General features: G+C 33.3%; 1 non-coding gene across 1 annotated transcript; it reads right to left on the bottom strand.

The window, feature by feature from the left end:
- Positions 1 to 5,313: 5,313 nt before the first annotated feature.
- TRNAA-AGC lies at positions 5,314 to 5,386 on the bottom strand. Its single transcript has one exon. It is a non-coding gene; the product is annotated as a tRNA-Ala (tRNA).
- Positions 5,387 to 10,050: the final 4,664 nt, after the last annotated feature.

The raw sequence follows: 10,050 nt of genomic DNA, 5'->3' as shown, positions 1-10,050 counted from the left end.
TTTTTAATTTCTAATTAATAGAGACAATTTATAATTAATTTTAAAGTTTGACAGGTCCCCAGTGGAGTCACCAAGCTGTCGTAACCGATTTTCGTCCGGGCACGAATTTTTTACTTGGCGTGAAAAATAATGTGAATAAATGGTTTTGAAAATAATTTGGGAGTCGCCATCGACCTTTTGGGTCAGGTAGGTCGAATACCTAAAAAATATCTTTTAAAAGAGTTTTTAAGAAAACATCAATTAAAAGATAAATTGATATGCGTTTAACCAAAAATTCATTCTTTTTATAAATAAAAAAGGATCCGTGATCGGTTACGTTTAGGGAAGGATTAGCACCCCTACAACGCCCAAAATTGGTACTTTATTAATTATAAATTGTCTCTATTATTGGAAATTTTAAAAGTTCAAAAATATATTTAATTCATAATCCTGTTATTTCAATTTTATTAATGTAATTTTAAGAAAATATATTAATATATACATATCTTTATTTTTATAAATAAGATATTTATTTACTTAGAAATATCAGAAAAAGACTTCTAGGTGCCTTAAGACAACTCTTTTCTTCGATATTAAAAAATAAATAAATAACTAAAAAACATTTTTCTAAAAATAATTAAAATAAATTAATATATATAATTTATAAAAATATGATATTTATTTATTTAAGAATATCAGAAAAAGACTTCTAGGTTCTTTAAGACAGCCCATTTCTTAATATTAAAAATAAATAAATATTAATATTTAAACAAATATATATTTATATGACTAATATGAAAATAAACATAAAATAAAGCGAAATAGTTAAAGAACTAGAATTAAAGAATTAAAAATGTAAAATGTAAAACAAAAATAGAAAATTAAAGTAATGAAATTAAATAAATAAAAATAAATCGCATAAATTAAAATATAAAGTAAAGAACTAAAATAAAAGATATTGAATATAATGCCCAAAAATAAAATAACTCAGAAGATTAAAAGAAAGAATTCAAATAATTAAAATATAATAAAATAAATCATAGATATCAAAATGAAAGAAAATAAAAATATAGCAGCTAATTTTGAAATAAAAAAATCAAGAACTAAAGTGTAAATATGTACCTAAATTATAGGGATTATTTAGGGATTTTTTCTATTTTAAGTGACTATAATATAAAAATAAGGTAAAAGTTTAGTGGGTTATATATAATTCGACCCTGGGTTAGTGACCAGGATGTAAATAGATGCTTAAATTTTGAGGGCCTAAGAATAATTAACCACTAAATTAGTGACTAAAACGAAAAAAAAGGTGCTGAAATTATGGGTACCATTTGGTGATTAATCCATAAAATATGTGAACAAAGCCAGAAGCTCCCAGAAACTGGTGACCTGACGCGTGATTTACCCAAAACAATTAAAATGAAAACCACTCCCTTTTTATCTCTTCCAGAGACGTTAAAACTAAAGAAAATCCTTCCCTCTTTATCATCTTCTTCTCTCACACTCTCTCTCTCTAACTCAATATGCGGTCGAGAGCTTCAAAGCTCCTCAGCAACGTCGCCGGCTATGACGCCGGTCACGATAAATATGGCCAAATAGGCCATTAAACCGAGACCAAACAGCCTCTAAGAGGCTTTCTTCCTCCTCTCTCTTTTGCTCGACCGAGAGCTCCACACAAAAACAAGGACCAAACCGGCTCTAGATTCCGACGAGGAGCTCGAGGAAAGGTAAACTCACCCCCCCCCCCTCTTCCTATATTTCTACTCGAAAAAACAAGAAAATAAAGAAGAAAACGAGTAATGAAAAAAATGAACTTTTGGAAATGTCGTTGTATTGATTTCGAATAGGTTCTAAAAATCCTCCTTCACACTGTAATTTTATAGGTTATATATATTAACCTATTTACATGATTAAAAAATAAATAATGATTGTTTTTTTTGTGGTGAGCTGTAACTGGGAAGCTGCTGGATAGGGGATATACTATTGTTGTTGGAACGTGGACGGTGTTCGAGAGGCCATGGGTGGAGCTACCGAAAGCTTATGAAACATGGAGGGACAGCTGCTGTTCCTCTGAAATCTACTTAATGGAGCAGGGAATAGCTAGTGTTGCTGGAAGGAACTGGAACACTATTGTGGTAGAGCTACCGACGTGGAGGGACAGCTAGTGTTCCTCTGGAAACTGCTGGAACCGTCGAGTGAAGCTGCAACGTGGACGGGCTGCTGTTATTTTAAAAATGGTGATTACAGGAAGTATCGAACGGTATCCCATCATATTTTTCGCTTGTGAACGTCGGGCAACAAGGCGGTGTTGTACGTGTATCCACTGATCTGAACGTCGCATTCAATATTACTACGACTTGTGTCCAAAGCACTCTCTGGACACTTGCCTTCGCCGAATTGTTAAAGAAGACCGTGGTGGCGACAGGTGGGATTGCAGGTAAGCCGGGGCGTGAAACTCTGAACAACTGGTTCAAAATCGAAAGATTTGAAGATGACTATAAGTTTGTTTTCTGCCCTGGGGTGTGCGATACCTGCAGACCTGTATGTGGGGAAATGGGTATTTTTGTTGATGATGATGGGACTAGGCGCTGGTGCTTGCCGATGAGCCAATGAAGGTTGTGTTTAAGAGGGTTTGAAGTGGTCGTGCACATCGAGACCTTATTTTCCTTGATTTACTACTCCAAACCTTTTAGCTTTTCAATATTATGTAATATTTATGTATATGATGCCAATAAGATCGCAACAATGTAAATATCGGGAAATTTTATCGCTTAATACCAGAATAAGTGTTTAAATCATCTCTTTTCTCAAATATATGTCAAAACTATTTTATTCATCTAGGTGTCTAACGTTATAAACGTTATCATGTTAGGTAATCGGTCCATCAACGAAATTAATTTATCCGTTAAGTGGCATGCGTCACAATCTCGTGATTTTAAAATTTTTATTTAAAATTAAAAAATATGTTTTTAAAGAAAAATATAAACATTTTGAAATAAACGCAAAAATTTAAAAACCTTCATTTCAACCCTTTAACCCACACCAACCATCGCCCTTTGTTATTGACAAAGCTCCACCCGACCTCACCTTTCCCGACGACCAAGGCCCCCATGAAATCATGACTGATCGACGATGAATTAATGTTTTATACCTCACAAACCCTAAGATGAAAACCGCGATTCATCGCGATTTCAACAGCCAATCGATGCAAATTACGATGGCATATGACTAGGAGTATAGCATGGACTATAGCGGCGGTGGCGTTTGTGGTCAAAAAGGACGGCGATTATGGGTTAAGGTTAGGATTCGGGGATTTTGAGGCTTTTTTATAATTTATGAGAAATTAAAGTTTTTTTAATAAATGTAATAATAATTTTTACTATTTTTTGAAAAAAAATCAAAATCAACATATGTGTAACTTAACAGAAGAAATTAACGCCGTTGACAACTCAGGCATATAAAATAGTAACGTCTGTAACATTAGGCACTTGGATGGTCAAAAAATGCTTTAGATACATATTTGAAAAAAGAGTTATAATTTGAGCACTTAATATGATATAAAGTCAAATATTATACGTAGAAAATATATAACTTGACTACTTCAGTTGAAGAAATGAGAATGCTTCGATGGACATGTGGTAAGACTCTGAGGGATATGACGACAAACTCTGCTATTATGATGTCCTTGGGGGTGGTGTCTGTTTCTGAAAAATTGAGGGAGGGAAGACTACGGTGGTTTGGGCATGTCCTTAGGCGACTACCGTCGGATGCGGTAAGGAGGGTAGAGTCGATTACAGTCGACGGTGCCAGAAGGAAAGGACGACCAAGGCGAAAGTGGGAAGACTGCTTGAGATCTGATTTGAGGGATTTAGCCCTTACCGAAGACATGACCTCTGATAGGAAAATATGGAGGCTAAAGACTAGGGTAGTCGAGTAGTGTGGGTCACATCTATAGGGTGTATCATCTCTGTCTTCTTTTAATGTCTTTGTAGTATTTTCCATGACTTATACTTTTTATACGTTTCTGTTATTGGTATTTATGAAGGATTAGAACTGGGCTTGCTAACGTTGCCTTCTGTGTGTCATTCTCTTCATGTTTCCTCTTTTAAATTTAGCCGGATCTTATCTTATGTTTATGTCTATATGCAGAGATTCTTTCGCAGGGATTATTATGCAGGGATTAATTCCCGTTACAGACGCACATATGATTTTAATGACTGCATATGAATACTGTTTAGCTATGTATTTATGTATTTATTTATACATGCATTGCATTTTATCTAAATTTTTAATTTTCTGACTGCCGGAGGTCTTCCACGGAAGTTACTCTCAACCTGGCGTTGGGGGTAGCCTACTACCCTACCTCCCCCTTACCCCATACATATGGGAATTGGGTTTTGTTGTTGTTGTTGTTGTACTTCAGTTGAAGACATTCTAGTGACCATCCATTACGTTCTTTGTGGTTCAAGACGAAATAAAAATGTAAATTAGAGATGCGGGTATCGATCCCCGTACCTCTCACAAGCTACATCCCCAGACGCTTTGAAACAGAAAAGGATAAAGCTTCACCTCAATTCGGATTCACTATGTTCGCTAAACGCTTGCTTCAGAAAGCGGTTCACCATTCCCAGGTCCAAAAGAAATGAAATTCCTAGCTTTCAGTTTTAGTTCTGGAGTTGCCATTTTTTGTTAGTAATCATCTTATGGGAGTTTCTTGGATTTGCGAGTTGCTATCCACTATGGGATCCCTTCTACTTCATCAGTTCTTGCTTTTGATCATATTCAGTTCTTCCTCCTAGGATTTAACAACCATATTGATCATTTGCATGTCATAGAAAAGCATGTTTCAAATTTTGACTACTTAAGTATACCTTGAAGAATATCTACATCTACAATTTTTCCTTTTTGGCCCTAATATGGTGCTTCATTACTTGCTGTTTCGGTTTCTATCTATTATAGAGATGGACGGATTAAAGTTATTGGTGGTGATGGAATTAAGGGGCTTCTCATATCTCCCAACCAACTGCCTTACAAATATTTAGAGGTTTGATTTTTTTCCTCTTAAGGTTTGCTGCCCATGTAGTTGTTTATTACTAGTACTTGGTAAATTCAAAGTTCAGTCTGTAAATTCCTTCAAGGAGATGAAGTCTTCTCTGTTGAGATAAATTTGATTTGAAATCTACGAAAGCTGTGTTCGAGATTGAATTCGGAACATGTTGCTTAACATTTTAGCCTATAATATAAATCTTGGGAAATATTATTTCAGTTGAAGACATTCTAGTGACCCTCCATTTTACGTCCTTGAGGTTCAAGGCGGAAAATAATATATACATTTGGAGATGCGGGGTATCGATCCCCGTACCTCTCGCATGCTAAGCGAGCGCTCTACCATCTGAGCTACATCCCCATTTGTTAATTAATCTTGACAATAATTATAAATCTAAAATTATTTAACATAAGACAAATCGCCAATGAGTCCAAAACTCGAAAGTTGTTAGAAGAGTTTCCTACATCATGATCAATTTTATTTGAAACTGCAGAAGAATAAAAACAAGGAGACCACGACAAGTGGAACAAAGTCATTACTTTCACAAGTTTGAACTGCAGAAGAATAATACCTAGGAGACCACGACAAGTGGAACAACAGTAGTAGAATATCAACTTGTTAACGGTGGGAATCCAACGTTACTGCCTTCTGTCTCATTGGTGGCTCACATTTCATGTATAATATGATTGCAAAATCATGATTTAACATATTTGTAAAATCAGCTGCAAGTTCGGTACTTATGGAAATGGTATTTGCCAATGCTTAATGCTTTGTTGCTCTATCTTTTCTCACATGTACATAGGAGATTAGTATGGTTTACTGTAAGTGATCAAGTTCGATGGAAAACTTTTGCACTTACGCTATAATATATCAGAAACTTCTATTGATGACAAGTGCTTTATGTATATGTTTTTAACATTGTCGTGTATAGGTACTCATTTGTAACCTTGGCAGCTCCGATAAAACAAGCTTTCACTATGTCAATGAGACCAATTGTGAAGGTAAGGTTTCACCGAATGGTGCTCTTGTTGGAGCCTTTATTTTCTCGAACTAATATCATTCAACTTGCCTTGCAGTCCAGAGCTGTGCACAAGGAAAAGAACCCCAAGTATAAAGCTGTATTTTCCCTTCTTAATTTACCAGTTCAAGGCCTGCAGTTTGGGAATTGTGGAGCCAAGCTTTCTGTTGGATTTGGAGTCGGTCGTGTAAGTTTCGTTCGCCTTCTCTTTGTTTGAGACATACTCTTCATTTGTCTAAGAAGGTAGGTCATTGTGGTGTTTTAGCTTTCGATTTCAGGACTCATTCTTCTTTATGCTTCCACCACAGGTTGCAGTACTAGATGTGAGTTCTCCATCAATTCTGTTTGTTACCGACTGCATTTCTAGCTTCGTCATCTCCGATCATTTGATTGTCTTGGTTAGAGTTTAAAAATGCTCATAGCCATGTACAAAGCAAAGAGCAGTTGGAAAAAGAAGTTGCAAAAAATTTCTCTATCGACGGTGCCAATGGTGAGAAGATACACTCTCTCATCCATGGCACTTGAAAAAAGAAGAAACTTCACACTCCATGTACATTATAGGCAAGTACCATAATAAAGCTGGATGCTTATAGTTAGCACTTCTTTCGCGCTTTGTATAAAAACACAATCCTAATAGTATTTCCAACTTCAGTGAGCAGTTTTGCACCTAAAACTCGATTGATCTTTGATGGAGCCATTACCATTCCACGGCCAAAACGTCCTGCATCCGCTTGGAAATCTCTGGGTTGAAGGTCATAGATTTGCTTTTCCAGTCAATGGTGAATTATAGAATGTAAAAAGGATTGATGTTGATCGAGTACAAGGGTTGTAAAATTCTTACTTTGAAACAATCAACTATCCATGTTGATAAATATCGCCTTTTCAGTTCCAAAGAATGACCATACCATGGCTATATCTTTGTTGGATTCAGATTATTTTGCTTTGCATTCAAAGTTTGCGTAGGGATGTCGGGTCGGACTTTTAGTTTATTGAACTTTCACCCGCATTGATTCAATCCGAAGTTTTATCCAATTTTTTAAATCATATTTCGCATTCGACCCGACTTGTATATTTGGTTTTATGGGTTAAAATAAGGATCTAATTGAATAAAATAATATAAAAAGAGAGAACAATCATCCATATAAAAGATATTATTATAATCTTACCTAGTAATTAAGTAGTGTTAATTAATTCACGAGAATTTCTCGATGCATGTATGAACATCGTTAGGCAGTGAGTTAACAAGATGAGCTGTGAAGTAATAGCGTTGTAAATTCTATGATACAAGTTGTTGTTTTTGGCTAACTTAATATAAATCTTATTATATTCTAAATTCTTAAATAATTCAGAACTAATATCGTTTCACCTTATTTTCATTATAATATTTTTTTTTCATTTTACCCACGATTTTTAGTAGGCGAAAAGAAATGACATTAGCTCCGGTTAGATTTTATTTGTTTCACGTAAAATATTTTTTGAAAAACGTTTATTGCTCTTACTTTAATAAATAATTAATATAATTGATAATACTTTATTTCAGTAGAATGTAATCTTAACATTTTTATCTATAAATTTATGGAAATAATATTTTAATAATAAATAAATAAATTATTCTAATATTTTAAAATTAATAATATTAAGTTTTTACTATAAATAATATTATTTATTGTATTTAATATTTGTAATAAATAATTTCTAAATAATTCATCAACTAGTGAAAAATAGTTTACACAAACTCTTCCAAACACCGTAAAAATGTTTTCTAGAAAATGTAATTCATTTTACGGAAAATACTTTTCGAAAATTATTTTCAATGAAAAAACAGACCCTTAGTGTGTGCAATTTTTTGGGTAAATTAGGCGTTTAGTATCTAAACTATTAGTTTTGATTCGTTTTAATGCCTAGATTTTCAAAATCATACTTAACGTTTAGTTTTTGTTTCATTTTAGTACCCACTATTAAAAACTTAATGGACAGACTCGTCGGCCACCGCGTCTACAATTGCCTGTCATCACATATGTTTACCGATGAAGCCCAAACTTTTCAACCCACACCTTTTCGACTCCCTGAACGTGATTTTGACTTGTGTTTCATTGAAAAATGTCTCAATCTCTCCAAATCAACGATGAACTCTTCGACTTCTTCATCATTTGATCTATGTCGTCAACCGTACGATGGGCCCGAATTGGACTATGTTAGTCAACTCGTCATCCTCTCATGTTCGTTAAGTTTTTAACGCAATGTACTAAAACGAAACAAAAACTAAACATTAGGTATGATTTTGAAAAGAAATGAAAGTTTATGTATTAAAATGGGTCAAAACTAATATTTTAGTTACCAAAAACATAATCTATCATTTTTTAATAATTATGTTGTATAATAGTCTAATTTAAGACAAAGAGACAATAGTGAATAAGCACACTCGGAAATATTATGTAAAACATAATATTATCTGTTGTCAATAAAAAATATTATAAAAAATATAATATTGAATAAAAATGTAAAGAAAAAAATTAATATTTTATATTGCATCAAATCAAAAATAATATTTTTTATAATATTTTCGATTGCGTTAATTTAATATCATTCGGTAATTTTTAAATTGAATTGTTGTCCCTTAAACTTTCTTTCTTAACGGTTTTTTAGGACACCGACCATAAGAAACTCGTGGGAAAACAAAGAAAAGGAGTTTCGTCTAAAGTTGAACTATTGATTTAATTAATTCTCATAGGATTTGGGCACACCAATATACTATGACCCAATAAATCATCAAATCAGTCTCATATCATAATGCATGGCATGGGTAAAATTGAATATTAATGTCAAACCTGCATAGATTTAATTACATGTCTTTGACTTTCGAACATGCCAACATTCCAAGAATAAGTAATCGGCACATTCAATGTGCCTTAAAGTGCATTTACAATTGAATAAGTATATAAATAACATATTCATGATCCTAAATACCGTTCAATTAATTTTAAAAATATTTTATTTCAATGAATATTATAATAACAATCATTTCAATTAAACTAATATTTATCTACTATAATTTAAAAGATACATTCATGTTCACATAAAATAAGCTGTACTATTAGAAATAACCAGTTTTCAATTATTATCATAGTGACAAATACAAACAACACAAGCCACTCAAGCTCAACTCCAAAGGAAACAAATGCAATCAGTTAGATAACGATATGAGTACCAAATATGAACACAACATAGAAATTATGGGTCTAGGATGATCCACATATATAACATATTATTATTATCAATTTACATAAAAAAAAAGAAATAAATAATGTTTAGTACATTTAAATAAATGAAATTTGCATGAATCAAGTGACTTCGGTGGTAAAAGAATTATTGTTATTCTTTGAGGTTTCGGATTCGAGCAGAAGGAATATTAGAGGTATGAGTGATCAGCGTCAAATGGTTGAAAGTTATCTTTGAACAAATACTTCCTTATACTTATGACATATTAATAAAGAAAAAATGAAATCTAACTAACTTGAGCTCTCTAGGAAATACTGGCATACAAGGAAGCGAAAGCTTAATCATGTTGAATATTGATAGGCTCCTTTCACCTCAACCTATTACTCTCTATTTGGATAGAACCCATTCATTTTTCTAATCGGAGATCTTTTTGGAGTTCAAATATCAACTAAGACTTCATTTCAAATAAAATTCTTTATCATTATATCATGGGGTCGGTTTACCCTACCTAAGCTGATAATCAGAAAATGCACACGGCTCAAAGCACATAATCTAGGAAGTCAAGCACATGTTTTGACTACTTTAGTCCCCAAGGAAACCCAAGACCCACAAATGCCCTCATGAATGAATGTGCATATACACACTATATATGAAAACGTATGTAGACATGCATATGTATATAAAGCAAAAACGTCTATGATGAGCTTGATATGTAAATGTAAAGTCGTCACACTGTGAGAGGTGTTGATGGTAGTAGGAAGGTGGTAGCTTTAGACGGTTTTTTCTT

The sequence above is a fragment of the Hibiscus syriacus genome, unplaced genomic scaffold (assembly GCF_006381635.1).
Source record: "Hibiscus syriacus cultivar Baekdansim isolate YM2019G1 unplaced genomic scaffold, ASM638163v2 tig00110828_pilon, whole genome shotgun sequence".
NCBI classification, from domain to species: domain Eukaryota; kingdom Viridiplantae; phylum Streptophyta; class Magnoliopsida; order Malvales; family Malvaceae; genus Hibiscus; species Hibiscus syriacus.
The sequence above is the reverse complement of the archived record's forward strand: the minus strand, read 5'-3'. Positions and strand labels throughout refer to the sequence as shown.